Source organism: Eumetopias jubatus, unplaced genomic scaffold (assembly GCF_037043125.1).
Source record: "Eumetopias jubatus isolate StellerSeaLion01/CBP00866 unplaced genomic scaffold, mEumJub1_p1.0 scaffold_7, whole genome shotgun sequence".
In the NCBI taxonomy this organism is placed as follows: Eukaryota; Metazoa; Chordata; class Mammalia; order Carnivora; family Otariidae; genus Eumetopias; species Eumetopias jubatus.
The window spans coordinates 108,924,428-108,941,746 of NW_028274813.1; the positions used below are offsets into that span (position 1 = coordinate 108,924,428).

A 17,319-nucleotide genomic window follows, 5' to 3' on the forward strand; every position below is an offset into this window, starting at 1 on the left:
GGAAGAGAGGGAAGAGGAGGGGGAAGGGAGGGGCGGCGGCGGGGTGGGGGGGCGGTAGCCTGACTGCTGCCATGAAACAGTGGTGTGTGTGCTCGGGGGCTGAAGCAGGGTGTGGCGGACGAGGAGGCGGGAGGGTAGAGTGGGAAGGGTCTGGGACCAGGCTGGGGACCCTGGGCTCCGAGCTGTGAGAAGCATGGAAGGGTTTTTTTTTAATTTTTTATTGTTATGTTAATCACCATATATTACATAATTTGTTTTGGTGTACTGTTCCATGATTCATTGTTTGTTCATAACACCCAGTGCTCCATGCAGAACGTGCCCTCCTCAATACCCATCACCAGGCTAACCCATCCCCCCCACCCCCCTCCCCTCTAGAACCCTCAGTTTGTTTTTCAGAGTCCATCATCTCTCCTGGTTCGTCTCCCCCTCTGACTTACTTCCCTTCATTCTTCCTCTCCTGCTACCTTCTTCTTTTTCTTTTTTCTTAAAATATGTTGCGTTATTTGTTTCAGAAGTACAGATCTGTGATTCAACAGTCTTGCACAATTCACAGCGCTCACCGTAGCACATACCCTCCCCAATGTCTATCACCCAGCCACCCCATCCCTCCCACCCCCCACCACTCCAGCAACCCTCAGTTTGTTTCCTGAGATTAAGAATTCCTCATATCAGTGAGGTCATATGATACATGTCTTTCTCTGATTGACTTATTTCACTCAGCATAACACCCTCCAGTTCCATCCACGTCGTTGCAAATGGCAAGATCTCATTCCTTTTGATGGCTGCATAATATTCCATTGTGTATATATACCACATCTTCTTTATCCATTCATCTGTCGATGGGCATCTTGGCTCTTTCCACAGTTTGGCTATTGTGGACATTGCTGCTATAAACATTGGGGTGCACGTACCCCTTCGGGTCCCTACATTTGTATCTTGGGGGTAAATACCCAGTAGTGCAATTGCTGGATCGAATGGTAGCTCTAATTTCAACTGTTTGAGGAACCTCCATACTGTTTTCCAGAGGGGTTGTACCAGCTTGCATTCCCACCAACAGTGTAGGAGGGTTCCCCTTTCTCCGCATCCCCACCAACATCTGTCGTTCCCTGACTTGTTAATTTTAGCCATTCTGACGGGTGTGAGGTGGTATCTCATTGAGGTTTTGATTTGGATTTCCCTGATGCCGAGCGATGTTGAGCACTTTTTCATGTGCCTTTGGATGTCTTCTTTGGAAAAATGTCTGTTCATGTCTTCTGCCCATTTCTTGATTGGATTATTTGTTCTTTGGGTGTTGAGTTTGATAAGTTTTTTATAGATTTTGGATACTAGCCCTTTATCTGATATGTCGTTTGCAAATATTTTCTCCCATTCTGTTGGTTGTCTTTTGGTTTTGTGGACCGTTTCTTTTGCTGTGCAAAAGCTTTTTATCTTGATGAAATCCCAATAGTTCATTTTTGCCCTGGCTTCCTGTGCCTTTGGTGATGTTTCTAGGAAGAAGTTGCTGTGGCTGAGGTCGAAGAGGTTGCTACCTGTGTTCTCCTTTAGGATTTGGATGGACTCCTGTCTCACGTTTAGGTCTTTGTGTTGTTTTAAAGATCTGATTTATATGAGAGAGAGAGAGAGAGAGCACGCGAGTGAGAGGCAGAGGGAGAGAGAGAATCCGAAGCAGAGTCCGCGCTGAGCACAGAGCCCGTGGTGGGGCTTGATCCCGCAACTGTGAGATCATGACCGGAGCCGAAACCCGGAGCCGGGCGCTTTACCGATTGAGCCCCCCAGGCGCCCCTTTGGGAGGGGTTTGGAATCGGGAAGTGATACAGGCCAGTGACATCTTAGAAGAATGTCACAGGGAGCGGTGTCACAGGTGGACCGGGAGGGAGAGAGGCTTAAAGCAAGAACCAAGAGGGACAAGACTGGGTGGGTACCACTGAAGCCACGTTGTTGGGGTGCGTGGAGAGGGAGCGGGTGTGAGGGTGGGCGTGCTGCGCAGGGGTGTCTCTGCGTTTGTGCTTTGGCGGCCGGGTGACCCGTGGTGCCGTTGCTGGGTCAGCTTACAGGGGAGTAGCCGGTTTGACAAGATGATGAAGGGGGAGGCCGGGACCGGATGGCCTGAAGGGTCTCTTAGAAACGCCCCCTCGGGTGGGGACGAGGGTTTAGGGGGTGGGCAGAGCTGTGGTACAAGGAGAGGAGCTGGTTAAGGGACCAGGGAAAAGACTGCCATGGGATGGCACAGAGGGCCCAGTGGAGCTGGACGTGGAACAGCCTCTGCGTGGGACAGCGCCAACCCTGTGCACTTCGTATCAGTCCAGACAATCCATCTCTGTGCTTGAGGCTGGGCACTGGGGGTGGAGAGACAGAGATAAACAGGAGCCAGGGACTCGAATTCACGCATTCATCCTGTAAAGCTTAGAAAATGGAACTTGCCCAATACCTTTGCACAGTTAAACATTTAATCACATTGGGGACAGGTGATAATGGAGTGTGTTTTGAAAGCATGTCATGGGGACATGGTTTAGTCTAGGTCAGGGTTTCTCACCTCAGCTCTACTGACGTTTTGGACCAGAGAATTCTTGGCTGTGGGGGCTGTCGCGTGCATTGTAGGATGTTTAGCCCATTCGATGCCAGTAGTTACACACCCCCAACCCATTTGTGGCAACCAAAAATGTCTTCTAGACATTGCCAAACGTCCTCTGGGGGGACAGAAATCACCTCTAATTGACATTCTTTGGTCCCGGAGGCCAGGAAAGGCTTCTTGAAGCAATGTTAATCCGAGTTCTAGAAGATATATAAGAATTAATCAAGATAAAGCAGGAGCAGGTGTGGGGAGCAGAAGGGAGAGTATTCAGGGCACAGGTGACAGTGTGTGCAAAGGCCCTGAGGTGGGAAAGAGCATGAGGGGAAACTGGCAAAGGGAGCCTTGGTGGAGGTAGGGAGAGTGGCTGGCTTCTAGGGATACTTGGGAGGGAGCACGGGCAAGGAAGCCTCTCTGACGTGGAGGATGGAAGCTGGTGAGAGACACTTGGGCATGTTGGGTTGGAGACCCCTGGAGACTTCCATGTGGAGCCCTGAGCTCAGAAGAGAGGTCTGGCTGGAAATACACATTTGGGAGTTACCTGCATACGGATGACGAGTGAAGCCTCGGGGTGGACGAGGTAGCCGAGAGGGAGCGTGTGGACCAAGAAGAGAAGAGCGAAGAGGAGGACCTGGAGGTGAGCTCCACCATTTAGAGACCGGGGAGGACTGCCCAGAGAGGGAACAGAGAAACCCGCAGGGCTTGATGCCCTGGAAACCCAGGGAGGCGTGTTCAAGGGGGAGGGCGTGGCCGCCGTGAAGTGGGTGGGGCCAGAGCCAGGGGCCGCTGGGGGCTGGAGACGAGAAATCAGGGAGGCCGGTTCCTTTGGGGCAGCTCCGGCAGGTCCGGGGGGGGGGGGAGCAGGTGGGGAGTGAGGCAGGACTCAAGGGAGACAGCTGACAGCTCCAAAAGCTTGTCTTTAAGAGGTGAGAAGAGAGTTCTGGAAGCCAGAAAGGAACGTGGGTCAGGGAAGGGGTTCGTTTTGTTAATTTAATCTGCTTGTGGCCCCCCCACTTTTTTTTCCTTAGAAAATAAATGTACATGGCTCAGAATTTTAAAAAGTTGCACAGATTTCACTGTGAAAAGTTTCTATCCCCCATCTCCCTCGACCTCCTAGTGCTCTCTCTTCTTGGAAGCAACTTTACCAGTTTTGTATGTACTCTCTTGCCTGCATGAGTCAGAACATGCATATATAGAGTCATTCTCCCCAAATGGGAGCCCACGGTATGTTCTTTTCTGCCCCTCATTTGTTCTTTTCCCACTTAGCTGTCTTGGGATGCTTCCAGATCGGTATGTAGAGTGCATCTTCATTCTTGTTTATGGCTATAGAATGTTCCACTCTATGGATGTCACATAATTTGAGGAATCTCCTGTTTTTTGGACGTCACAAACAATGCCCCACTGAATCACCTTGTGCTTTAGTCGGTTTGCAGTGCAGGTGGTTACCCATGGAATAAAATCTCAGAGGTGGAATTGAAGGACCAAACAGGTATGTGCATTTATATTTTGAAAGACATCAGCAAATTGCTCTCCATAGAATTTTTAGGAAGGTATACTGCCAGGAGCAATGTGCGAAGGTGCTTGTTTCCCACGCCCTGATATTTGCCAATCTGGAAGACAGAAATAGTTTCTCAGTAGAGTTTTAATTTACATTTCTTTGGCTATGAATAAGGGTGAACGTGTTTTCACACACATGAGAGCCACTTGTGTTTTCCTTTCTGTGAACTGTCTCGTCATATGTTTTGCCTTCTTTTTTTTTTAAGATTTATTTATTTATTTTTGAGGCACGGGTTGGGGGGGAAGAGCAGAGGGAGAAGGAGAGAGAATATCAAGCAGGCTCCATGCTGAGCGTGGAGCCCGATGTGGGGCTTGATCCCATGACCTCAAGATCACGACCTGAGCCAAAACCAAGAGTCAGACGTCGAACCGAGTGCACCACCCAGTGCCCCTGTTTTGCCTACTTTCTATCAGGTCGTTGGTCTTTGTCTTACTGAATTGGATGTGATCTTTATATATTAAGGAAACTAGTCTTTTGTCTAGAATATCAATTACAAGTGTTTCCTCCACAGTCGATCAAGGTTTTTGCGGTTGCTGCTATTTTTTTAAGAATTATGGATGCCGACAGGGAGAGTCACCTGAGTGGCAGGTCCCTGGCATGGAGGTCCCTGAGGAAGCATTGGGGTGGGTTCCAGACTGGGAAACTCCTCTCTGCTGTGTAACAGACAGAGGGAGGGAGGAGGCTGCCGGGCAGATAGTGGAGTTGGTCCAGGGATGGGGTTGTGTTGACGAGGTGTCAGAAAGTTAGAGGGTCAGGAGAATGATGGTATTAGCAAGAGAGCGATTGGGTTAACAAGCCCTGGAAACTGAGCTAGAGGAGGGGAAGTGAGTGGATGGTGTGGTGTGCTTTCTCAGGCTCTGTGTTTGTCTGTTGGGCACCCTTTAGTTGTGGGGCCAGAGTAACAGTGGCAGTTGCTTAGATCTTGCCTGTGATCTGGCATCTTCCTTATCTCACTCTGGCACACCATGCCAACGTCTCCTGCCCCGAACCACCCAGGCCCAACGACCAGACAACTAGGGACAGCTCCTGGACCCCGAAGCCCACCTGAACTGTTCAAACTAGCCAACCCGAAGCCAGTCATCCTGCCCTGCCTTGCCTTCCCCTCCTTCCTCTCTGCCTCCTGACCGGCACTGGTGCTTCTCCACCTGGCCCTGCGTGGCGTAACATGCCCCCCTCAGGAAATGTGAGTAAGGACAGTCTTCTTTCAATGGCATTAGCCTCTCTTCCTGTCACTTGGTCACCTCCATAAATTAAAATCCTGTGCGTACAGTTGAGACAACAGTGCCCTAGGACAGGGACAGAGTATGAGGGCCTATAAACTGCAGGTCCCAGGGAGGCTCTAGAATGCCACAGTGTGGGTGGTGAAATGAGTAGGCTCTCAGGGCAGGCTTCCTGGAGGAGGTGGTCTGGAGATGAGGCAAGGCCTCATGGTGGGGATGGCAGGAGCGCCAATTAGGAGACACAGGGGAGTGTCTGTGGACGAGGGTGGGCAGTGGTCAGAACCGAGGCTGGAGAGAAAGATACGAGAGGAGGCAGGTGTGACCATGTAGGGGGAGAAGAAGCGATAGGGTTCATAATGCAGGGCGGGTCCTGTGGGTACTGTTTGAAAACAGTTTTTTAATTCCCAGGAATAATTTGACTTTGTGTTAATGCCCTCTGGGGGTTCGGGTGGGGCTGCTTAAAATGAAGGGTCTAAACAGTGCCTGGTGGTCCAACCCAACTCTTGCTAAGACAGCAGACTCCCCTGCCCCCTTCCTTTTTTGTTGCTGCATTAACAGCACCCATCCCTGGATGAACTCAACCCTCCGCCTTCACTCCCTCAACGTGCTACCACCAGCACCCCCACACCTGCACCCCGTTCCCATCTTTCTGCCTGTTACGTGGTGGCCACGTTTCCCCTCCTGTCTCAAGGGAGCCTCCACCATCCTGGTAGTTTCTGCCTTCTCCATGAACACCCGCCCCTCTCTTCCAGAGCCTCTCTCCCTCAGCATCAGATACCACACCGGCCAACTACTTCTCAGCTTCATGGCATTTGAATTGAGAAGAGAATTCTTGAAGACCCAACAGCCTTGGAAACATGGCGAACAGAGCAATATCTATGGCCTTGTTTGCTCGGGGCCCCGATCCACACTGCCGCAAGTCACACAGAGTCTTTTTTGGGGGGTGGGGGGGCAGAAGTTGCCTCTTCTAATAATGTTGGTCTTAGATCCCTGTCCTGTGCGCTCTAAGTCAGTGAGTCCAAAGGGAGTTCATGAACCCACGCACACAGTTGGCGATTACTCGTGCTACCTTGCGATTTCTTTGTTGTTGCCCAGAGCATTATTTACCTTTTTGAGGGTGGAATTTGTGGGGAAATAATCTCATATTCACCATGCACCCATCTAGTTTTGATGAACTCTGAACTGGGCCGTGGGCTGTGGGGCTTCGAATCGTGTTGTATTTGCTTTGCTCCCCCGCCCCCCAAGGAAAGGCACCGTGTAATGATTCACCAACATGCCATGCAGGCCCAGCTGCCAGTGCAGAGAATAAATGGAAGCCAGCTGGGCTGTGGTTGGCAGACCAGACTTCTAGAAAGAGGAAGAGCTCAAGCAGACAGCAGGTGTGGAAAAGGTGGCAGAGGGGACGGAGGAGACAGGAGGTCTGGCGAGGAGGCCCCCACATTTCCGGCAGTCCACTGGCCAGCCGTCTGTGAGGGGAGGTTGAGGGTCAGGCCTCCGGCGTGGCCTGAGGATGGTGATGGCTACCCTGGAGTCAACAGGGGAGCCACGAGGATGGGAAGGGACAGGAGGCAGCAGAGCTTTGTTAGTGCGCGCGCGTGTGTGTGTGTGTGTGTGTGTGTGTGTGGCGGGGGCTGTGCATGTTGCACCCTCTCTGCTTGCAAGGGAGCCCTGGGGACCCTGGAGCTAGATGGGATGGGGATGGACTCAGTGACCTTGCACTTCTGTGAGTCCAGTGGGGGTTTGTTGCCTCCCGAAGGATCCTTCGGTTGCCCCCAGGGCAGGAAACAAGTGTTTCCCCAGATCAGGGCTCCGTGATGCTTCTGCGGGGGATCCTTTTGAAAGCAGAGGTGGGGAGCTGCAGCTGGGGGAAGAGAGGGTGCCAAGGGGGGAGGGCGTTGGGTTCCGAAATGTGGGATGTCAGTAGTTTATTTCTTAGATGTTTTTGGTACATATGCTCTCTAGAACCTGACTGATGGTTTGAAAAAAAAATGTAAGTGGTGAAAAAAGGAAATTGTGTGAAGGAGGATGAAACATTTGGCTTAATCATGAGGCTGGAGAGAGGATGTGGGAGGGAGAAAGTGACACTCTGCTGCCCCCCCCCCCCACCCCAGTCCGGTTTGGCTTTATCTTCACTGTCTTCCCGGGGACAGTTCCTCCAAGTCCAACAGATGCTTGAACGTTGACACGTTGCTTCACAAGACTGGGGGCTTCTGGACTTTCCCCAGGCCCAGCTTGCTCTGTGATCCCCAGTAAGCGGCCCAACCTCTCTGGGTCCGGGTTTCACGCCCGGTGTCTCTCCTGGAGAAGAGAAGTTTTGTCTTTTAGCTTGGCTTGCCATCCTCAAGATTTCCTTAAGGGTCTGAAAAGAGCGCAAGAGGGGTCTGAGGAAGTGAATTCCTCGGGGCTGGGGGGGAGTTGTCGGGCTGGGCCTGGGGCCCGTGGGCCTCCACCCAGCCTGTCTGGGTGTGCAGAGTGTGAACACCCACCCTTCATTGTCCCAGGGCCTCAGATTTGACTTTCAAAGGGAAAGCACCTGTCCTGATCAGCTGGGCCTCGTTCCAGTAAAGCCGGCTTTGTTCAGGCCCCTGTGCTGGTATGAGGGCAGAGGCTGAGGGCTCTGTGGGTGACATGGCTCCTGCCGGGGGGGCAGGGGGGGCAAAGCGCTTCATGCACCTGGTCGTGCATGGCCGGTCATGCCGCCAGCACCCCTCCCCGAGCGCCTGCTGCTGTGGGCAGGTGCACCCCCTCCCATGTCCTCACTCTGGGGTGAGAAACCAAGGCACAGGCAGGTCACGAAGCTCAGTTAGGCCCTTGGGTCTCCCAGGGACAGTTCAGTCAGGTGTGAGCCAGGTCTTCGGACTCCTTGCTTGTGTTGTCTTCCCACAAACTGTTTATGATGGGCCCTCCATAGGGGGGGTGCAGCCTATGGAGGCTGCATTCTCTGCCCTGATTTATCCCCCTGGAGCGCCAGTGATTGTGGGAGTGAATTCACTTTGCTCAGGGAGTAAGAGCTGAGCCTCTGTAGGAAAAGTGAGAGGAAAAAGATTTCCTCTAATGATTTCAGCTCATCCCTGTGACACCTCCCCTGTCCCGTGTTCCGGGATGCACCCGAGGCCCTTCCTGTAAGACCCTGACAAATGAATCCCTAATGGTGAAATTCGCACAGTTGAGGTGGCCACTTTCCTCCCTCCTCACACAGATGCCAAACCAGTGTGGCATCCCGGGGCCAAGAAATGAGAGACCTTTTTCCAGGTGTGTGTCCGCCTCGATGGCACTTCCTGCTTCACAGTGCTCTGGGGGACGCTGTAGGGACATGTATTTGGGGGAGGTATTTTCAGCATGAAAGTGATTTTTTCCTTCTCACTTTTCGTATGGAGGCCTGGTGTTCCCTCCCTGGGCAAAGTGAGTCCGTGTCCACACTAACCAGCTGCTGTAGGGGCTTTCGGGGGCAGGAAGGGAGGACCAGAGCTCAGGGACAGATGCAGCTAGAATCCCCCCTTCCCACTGTGCCCTGCTTGTCGGTTCCACGCTGCAGACTCTGGTGGGCCCTCTTGGGTTCTGGGCAGACCTCAGAGCAGGAGTGCAGGCCCGCTGGGGCCTCAGAGGTGGTCTGGCAGCTGAGGCTCTGGGAAGGTGGGGGTTTATTCTTTATGCCCTCCTGAGCTCCGGCCACACGGTCTTGGGGGCTGATTTGGAACGACCTATTATTCCCATTTTTCAGAGGTTTTTGAATAATGCATTTTGCCTCAGCCCTTGAACAAAGCCTGTGCTTACTATTAATGCTAGAATAATGACCTGTGTCACATGTCAGCCACTGGGGCTCTTAATCCACTGCTGCATTCAAATATTGGGAAATATATTGCTTATGACATTGGGCTAGCAGGAAAAATACCACTCCATCGAGGAGGAAGGAGGGTCAGTTTTGTGATCTACCTAGTAGCCTGTGGCCGGCCCGAGACGTCAGGACATCCTTTCGGCTCGGGCACCACTGAACACCCACTGCATACCAAGCGCTTACCCATTGGCTCCTGTTCATGCCCGAAACAGACCTGAGAGGTAGTCACTCTGGGGCTTATAAAAGCGCCCACGCGGGGCCATATTGTGAAAATTCAGTGGAGTGTAAAATGCCCATAAGGGCTTGGAATAGACCAAGTGCTCAATAAATGGGACTTCAAATCAATGTCATCCCCATTTTACAGAGGAGGAAAGTGAGGCCGAAAGAGACTCTGGGACTCAAAGCCAGGTCGACCTGACTCCAGAGCCCAGACTCCCCCGTCTCGGGTGGGAACGATCGTGTGTGTTTGTGTGTGATGGAGGCTCCTGCCTGTCTACACTCCTCAGTTCCTGTAGGGCCACTTGCAAGTCACGCCCTTTTCTGTCTGGGCCCTCTGTCCTTCTTTGACCTTCAGTGTCCTCTCGTCAGCTGAGAGTTGGGCACATGCCCTCCACCCCCCACCGCCGCCCCAGTCCATGTGAACTTCTTTCTTCTGCCAGTTCACGCTTCCCTGGCTCCTTGCCACCCCTGACCATTTCCCCGGCACCAGTGCGCTGTGTTCTTTGGGTAATAATTACATGGACTAGTTCACGCACCAGTCGGATCAGTTAACAGTCCCTCCACAGTCCCTCCCCAGGCCCGGTGTGTGAAGCTCAGGGTTAATGATTGCTCAGGAAATCGGCTCATGAATTTGAATCATCTGAGGAGGAAGTTGGGAGGGAAGTGTGGCTTTGAACCACTTGGCCTGGAGGGGGCCTGCTCCCCGAGCTCCTCACTGCCCTCGCCTTCCTGTTCTCCAGCTCTTATCTCTCTGAATTCAGCACCACCAGTATGCCGGCCCACTCTCCCGCCCTGGGCCTTTGCTTTACGGTCCCCCTCCCTGGGGGCACCCTTCTCTCCTCTGCCAAAGCCAGCCCTTCTCCTCTCAAGTTTTACTTTCTCCGGGAGCCTTCTCTGACTACCCGACGTCCTTGCTCTGGGCCCCTTCTCGGAACTCCCCTGCACAATTGGGCAGATTTTTCTCCTGAGCTCTCCCTAGCGTGTCAGGCACTGGGCTTGATTCCTGGGAGTCAGCAGTGAGCGTGTCAGGAGCCTGCCGTCCAGGAGGGGGATAGACACGCTGCCCCGGGAGCGCCCGTGCAGCCTGAGGTACGGCAGGGGTGCCCGAGGAGGCCCGGAGGCAGATGGGAGGTGAGGGGCTGGAGTCTGAGGGGCTTGGGTGGACACTGAAGGGGGAGAGAGAACTTTCCAGGCGGACAAAATCTGAGGGTATACGGGTGTCTGGAAGTGGAGAGAACAGTGCGTAGAAGCATGATTGGGTGGTCAGATGATGATCTGGGTGTGGACGTGCGGCCTTCGAGGCACCTGTGAATCACCAGGTGGGTGTATCCAGGAGGCAGGTGACCCCTCAGAGAGGTCTGTCTCCTTCCTTCCCATGGATCCCTCACAGTTTATTACTATGTCTGTCTCCTCAGAAAGAAGGTATCTCTTGGAGGGCCGCCATGATTTCTGACATCCCGCTCAGCAAGGCCTGAGTCATGGGCACCTGCTCCCTGAGAGAATGTGGAACTGAATCTAAAACTTGCCTCCTTCACGGCCCATCACAAACCCTCTCTCATTCGGCCTTTCTCCCCTCTGGGCACACGCTTTCCACCTTTTCCTGCCGGCCCTGATCCCCAGCTCCCCGTTCTTCCTCTCACTTTGGGCTCGGAGTGTCTTGTCTCCCGAGTGGACCTAGGCTAGTAGAGGTGGACAGTCCCAGAAGCTCAGGGCAGTGGTCTCAGGACTGGGCCTTGTGTGGGACTCAGCTTTGGAGCTGGATAACCAGGCCGGTTTCCAGGCGGCCCCCCCTGAGGATTCTGACTGCGAAGGCCTGAGGTGAGCTCACCTAGTCCGTTCTGTGTATTCAGCCTTGACCTCTGGGTCTTTGGATGCATGGTTGAGTTTGGAACTTCACGTGAAAGGTTTTCCAGGCCCCTGTCTCGACCGGTAACATCACCCTCCTTCCCAGGATAGGTGCCCCAGACCCCGCCTGGATATTTTCCAGGTGGGGAGCTCAGTGCCCATGGAACAGGCCTTCCTCCCTGGGGGGCAGTGCCTCTGTGGTGTGAGCAGAACCCGCCTCCCAGAAGAAGCCCTCTAGGGGTCTTGGTTCTGACCTTAGGGGCTGCACGGCCTCCTCCAGGGCTCCAGACCTGCCTTCTCAGGATGTGGGAAGGGGCTGGGTGCCTCATCCTTGCCGGGTCCCCTCCTTTCCTTCCTTCTGAGTCTGGGCTCTCTTGCAGGCTGACAGCCTTATCTCAGACTTTAAGTTTCTGATCAGATTAGAGGCTTGGGAAGCGGGTAAAGATGGGATCATGGATTCTCTAGCAGCCTGACATTTGACCCCAACGGTTAGGGCCTGTATTCACCCTCCGTGACCTGGCAGGGACTCACCCTTTCTCAACCTAGGGGGAGGAACCCACCTATGCACCTACCCTGGAGGCCAGCGAGTTGCGAGGTGTGGATGCCCTGGTCTTCCCCCTGCAGAGCTCAGTGGCAGACTAGCTTTGGGTGGACTCTGCTCTCCCCTTGGGACTAGAATCTTAGCAGTCTCAACTCTGGCCATGCTGTGGTCACTGGGCTTCACCTTCCTTCCCTGACCTTTAGAGAGCTTACCTTAATTGAGCTGTGGTGGGCCCAGGGAAGCACTATATTTTAAAGCTTTCTAGGTGGTTCTAAGGTGCATCCTGAGTTGAGGACCGTTGGGCTACATGTCCGGAACCCATCAGGCTAGCTCCAACTATGCATGGGGATAGTTACATGAGAGTAAAAGAGCCAGGGCCCTGTTACTCTGTATATCCCATAATACTGAAATGTTATTTTATATTATATGTACTTTATACATTTTGTAAAAAGGTATTTAAAAATTTAAGTCAGGGGGCGCCTGGGTGGCTCAGTCAGTTGAGTGTGTGACTCTTGGTTTCAGCTCAGGTCATGATCTCATGGGTTGTGGGATGGAGCCCCATGTAGGGCTCCTCGCTGGGTGTGGAGCCTGCTTAAGATTCTCTCCCTCTGCCCCTCCCCTGCTCAAATGAATAAATAAATATTTTTAAAAAATTTAAGTCAGTAAAACCAAATACTTAATAATCAAAAATACATAAATGTATGCCTTAGAACATCAAATAAATGGAAAGTTGATAAAAATAGACATTACAGATCTAAAGTCACAGATAAACAAAAATGAAGTAATAAAAACGTTAAAATCTACACACTTCAAAAACACCAAATCTAGTCATGAAAAATTGAAGATGAAATGTTATTTGATCCCTTTTCAAAGCAGAATCTTAAAAAAAAAAAAGTGTGTTGGGGCATCATTGTATCTCAAGCATGTATTTTTCCTATCAAACTTTCGATAAAAAGCTTTTCCTGGCTCTACCCTAGCCGGGGAATGGTGAGAAGATAGATTTGTGAGATATCTTCAAATGTTTTCTGCTGACAAGGCCTGTTGGCTTTTTTTCAGGGACTGCTGTCTTTTATTTATAAGGAGCCCTAGCTCTTGTTCCTGAAGCATTTCCGGTTTGTCCTCAAATTCTTTGGTTTTATCTTGTTCAGATGGAGAGTCTGAGGCAGCATTTCCTGTATCAGTTTTGGAACTGTCGTGCTGATATTCCCTATGTTAGGAAAGTCAGTGAATAGAGTAATGATTATTCTAGCAACAGAGTTTTGCTTTGTCCGCCGCTGTGCAGTGTCTGAGGAGGACTCGAGACGTAGGTCACATTTCAAGGGTTTTGGTTGGGGTTTTTTTTTTCCCCCTTGACGTTGTGATTGTCTCCTTTTTAAAACATATACAAAAATTCCATGCCTGACTTCAACAGTGACCAACTCATGGCCAGTCTTCCTTCATCTCTACGCTGACCTGCTCCCAGCTGGATTCTGTCGAAGATGATCTAAGATACTATATCATTTCATCTGTAATTCCTTCATTGTTCATCTCTCAGTGAAAAGGGCTCTTTAAAAAACACAGCTGTGGTTCTATGATTGCACCTTAAGAATTGATCATTTCTCACTGTCATAAAATATCCGGTGTTCAGATTTCCCCAGTTGTCTCATACGTTTTTTTTTTTTTTTTTTTACAGTTGGTATGAGATTTCAGATCTTAAAAATCGGGAAATAAACATTTTGGACCAGCGAAAATACAGCATTTTGGCACGGAGGTGCAGGATTTATGAATAGAACCTGGCAACCACTGGGAAGAAGGTTTTAGATAAATGGGCCAGACCCTGCCTTTGGGGTTCAGAGTGTCGTGGGCGGTGGAAGTCATTTAGTTGTTCAGCAAACATGCATTCAATCAACAGTGATACCGTGCCCAGTCCTGGGCTGGGCACCGTGGACATAGCAGTGAACCGGGCAGACTCAGCCAGTGTTGCCAGCAGGGACCCTAGGCATTTCACTGTGAAATTTGCAAATGGAATGATAAGAGACTCTTGCAAATGATACTTGAGTTTAGCCTTGAAGAATGGGTAGAATTTCATCCAGAAGAGAAAGTGGAGGAAGAGGTGTCCCACTCTTAGTAAACAGCAAGTGCAAAAAAAAAAAACATGGAGTGTTCAAGGACAGAGCAGAGTGAAGGGGTGTGAAGGGGTATGGGGCATGTGGCAAGGCTGCTGGGAGGTGATGCCGAGGCTGGATGGGCTCTGGAGGGCTTAAGGATATGCTAAGGAGTGGGGTCTCCTAGGACCTTCCGGAGGAGACCCCAGGACTTTGTCATAGGAACATTAAGTTTGGACCATGAGTCGGGAGAGCAGAGCCTTATAGGAACTATGAAGAGTTATTTGGATTTGTAAGCCCTTCCTGGAGCCCTCCGCTAGACCAGGAGTCCCGCCTGTGGGGGGCAGGCCTATGTCTGCCTTCAACTCCATGGATCTCCGGGGCTGGCCTGGGGCGGGGCACACACAAAGTGCTCACTATGTGTCCATTGATGGATGACCTCCCCGTGCTCCCAGCGAGGGCACTCCTGCCCACCTCCACCTTCACCATGGTCATGACAGAGGGAGCTCCCTTAAGCTGCAGCTGGGGGAAATATGGTGGCTTTTCCAAAATGGGTGAGCTATTTGGCTTTATGCATCTGCACCCCACTTACCCTGAATGGCGGACTGCAAGGCCAGGGTTGCCCCTGGGCCAGCAGGCAGGGTGGGGTGCAGGGAGGAAGGCTCAGATGCAAGATTCTCAGGTGGGCATATGAGGAAATGCTGGTATTTGCAACCCGTGGATTGGTTCGCAAAGCTAACATCTCCAAGACTCTCCAAGGGTTCCCTTATTTCCTTTTAACAGCATTCTTGCTTTGGTGAAAAAAAAAAAATGACCCATGCTCATTGTGGGCAAACTCCGGTGTCATAGAAAAGGAGGAGGAAGAGAGTAGAGCAAATCCCTTGGGCTCACCGCTACCGTCTAGAGGGAGCCATTTTGAACACTTCGGGGAACATCCTTCCAAACACTTTTCTGTCCATAAATACAAGCAGTTAACTGTAACACAGTTTTATATGGATGGTGTTACAAGATTTATGCCGCTCCATAACCTGCTTTTTTCATTTAACAACATGTCATGACACCGTTTCCTGTCAGTAACCACAGATCTGTAACATTTTTAATAGCCGCGTGCTGTGCAATTTTGCATGGCTATAGCATAACTTAACCTAGGCGGCTCTCCAGTGCCAGAAATTTGGATTGTTTCCATCTTTTCACAATGTGCTAAAGAATATCATTCAGCTCTTTCGGATGTGCAGTCATTGCCTAGCAGTAAATATCTAGAATAGCTGGGATGGCTGGAACAAAGGAAAGGCTTGGTTCACTCACCTAGTCCTGAAGCCAACTGGGAGGTCACCATGGCAACCTCTCCCCGCGTGGAGCGCCCATTAGCTACACCTCCAGCCGGGGAGGTGGGTCACAGCCCGAAAGGTAATAGTCTATTTTCAAGCAAAATTCTAAACCCAGGGCAGAAGGAGCACGAGTTAATGCAGAACTGAGATGGGTTAGGGTGCAGTGGTATCAATAGGCACTTTTTATTGAGTGCCGGTTATCTGATAGATAGTCTGGTTTTTCATCCTCGCAAGAGTCATTGATACTTTCATTATCCTCATTTAACTGATAAGAAAATGCAAGTTGAAGAGATTAGGTGATCGGTCCCAAGGGCACATAGGAAGTGATGGAGCCAGGATTTGAAAGTGTCTGGCATCCACTGTTCAGAATTCTCCTTACCATACCTTGGGATGCCAGGCTCTCCCCCGTCACCATCCCTGAGACCTCTGTTCCTGACTCCCGCCCTCTCGTGCATTCACTCCCACTGCCTTCAGAGGGTGCACACTGAGCCTTCATGTGGCTCTTCTCCAGGCTCCATGCTGAACGGTGGACAGCTCCCGGAATGTGCACTGCCCCCACCCCCACGCCTTGGCTCCAGCCGCACCCTCAGTTCAGGGCGGTCTCTGTCCTCCATGGCTGCTGCACTCCTGTTTATTCCTCAAGACTTAGCTCAAGCTCTATGTCTTCAAGAAGTCTTTCCTGACTCCCTGGTGTGATGCCCTTCCTCTGTGTTTCCCCCCAGAAGCAGCTGATGGTTCTAACCTTCAGATGTGTTCTGTGTCACGTGTCGGTGCTGATCTCCTGCACTAGAATGTGAGCTCTTAAGGGATGGAAAAGTCCATCCCCATGTCCTATGTAGTGTCGGACACATAGTAGGTGTTCGGTAAGTGGGTGCTGAATGAATGAGTAAATCGCCGAGCATATTCCTGTCCACTCTCCATTTCTGCTCCTTGCCCCGGGCAGCTCTCCCTAGGGGGAGCAGAGGGATGAGTTTAACCCTGGCATGTTGGATGAGCACCCTGTCTACCAACAGCTGCTCCCAGCTTCCCCGCCTCTCAGCTGGCTAGTTCCCCAACATTGCCCCTCAACACTGGCCCCCCAGCCTCCACCCTCCTCCAGGCTGGCTCACAGCTTTCTCTCACAGTTCCTAACCTTGCCTGGCCAGGGAAACGAGGTACTGGGCGAATCCTCTAGATCGCTGTTCCTGCTGCCCCCCTCCCCCAACTCTGTCAATTTTGCTTCATCAGTGCCATGAACCTGACTTTTTCTCATCCCTTGGATCTTTTGTCTGCTCTCCTCCCTCTGGAGGACCTTTGAAAGTCACCTCTCTCTGCCTCCTAAATCGATCTGCACCCTTGATCTCTCCTTCACGATGTGGTCACATATTTTTAAACTGTAAATCTGTACAAATCAAACTCAACTTGACTGAAAACTGCCTTGGTCTTACTCCCTTCCTTCATGGATGTCATTATTTCCCAGCCTGTGGGACGTGGCACTCTGAGACCCTGGCTGTCCCTGTGTCTGTCATCAGACACCTGACCTTGATCACCAGAGCCCAAAAACGCAGAGCTTGGGGCCAAGCCTGGCAGACATGGGGGGTCTGCCATGAACCTGACTGCGTTTGCTCCGTTTACCCAGAAAGAAGGAACAGCAAGTTCTAGCTATATGTGAACTTGACCTTCAGATCTGTCAAGAGAGACTGGAGTCCAGGTTTTTCTGAGGTCCCTTATTTTTTGATGTTGACCTACATTTGTTTTTCTTAATATACTTTATTCTTTTTACAGCAGTTTTAGGTTTTTAAAAACATGTGCAGGAAGTAGGAGTTCCCAGTGCCCCCTTCCCGCCCACCCCCTTCCGCTATTATTAATAGCCTCCCTTGGCGTGGTACATTGGTTACAACTGATGAACCGACACTGATACATTATTAACATGCACATAGTTACGTCAGGGTTCACACTGTTGTACGTTCCATTCAGTGTGCTTTCACAGCGTATAATGTCATGTATCCACCTCTACAGTATCATGCTAGCAATTTGTTTTTTTCTTGCCTCTTATTTTTGAAACAGTTTGGAAGCCCAGAGCCTCTGCTTTCCATACTCTTTCATCCCACCACACCCCTCCTGTTCATTTTCTACCCCTC

General features: G+C 51.3%; 1 protein-coding gene across 2 annotated transcripts in view; it reads left to right on the top strand.

Annotated features, from left to right (window-relative positions):
- The first annotated feature begins 10,157 nt into the window (after window positions 1-10,157).
- Window positions 10,158-17,319, top strand: part of PAQR5 (progestin and adipoQ receptor family member 5) — a 58,421-nt gene continuing 51,259 nt past the window's right edge. The window contains exons 1-2 of one of the 2 annotated variants that reach the window (XM_028100438.2): window positions 10,158-10,490; window positions 10,817-11,219. The gene's annotated coding sequence lies outside the window, so the exon portion shown is untranslated. The remainder of the gene's footprint in view (window positions 10,491-10,816; window positions 11,220-17,319) is intronic. The other variant, XM_028100440.2, reaches the window with a different exon arrangement.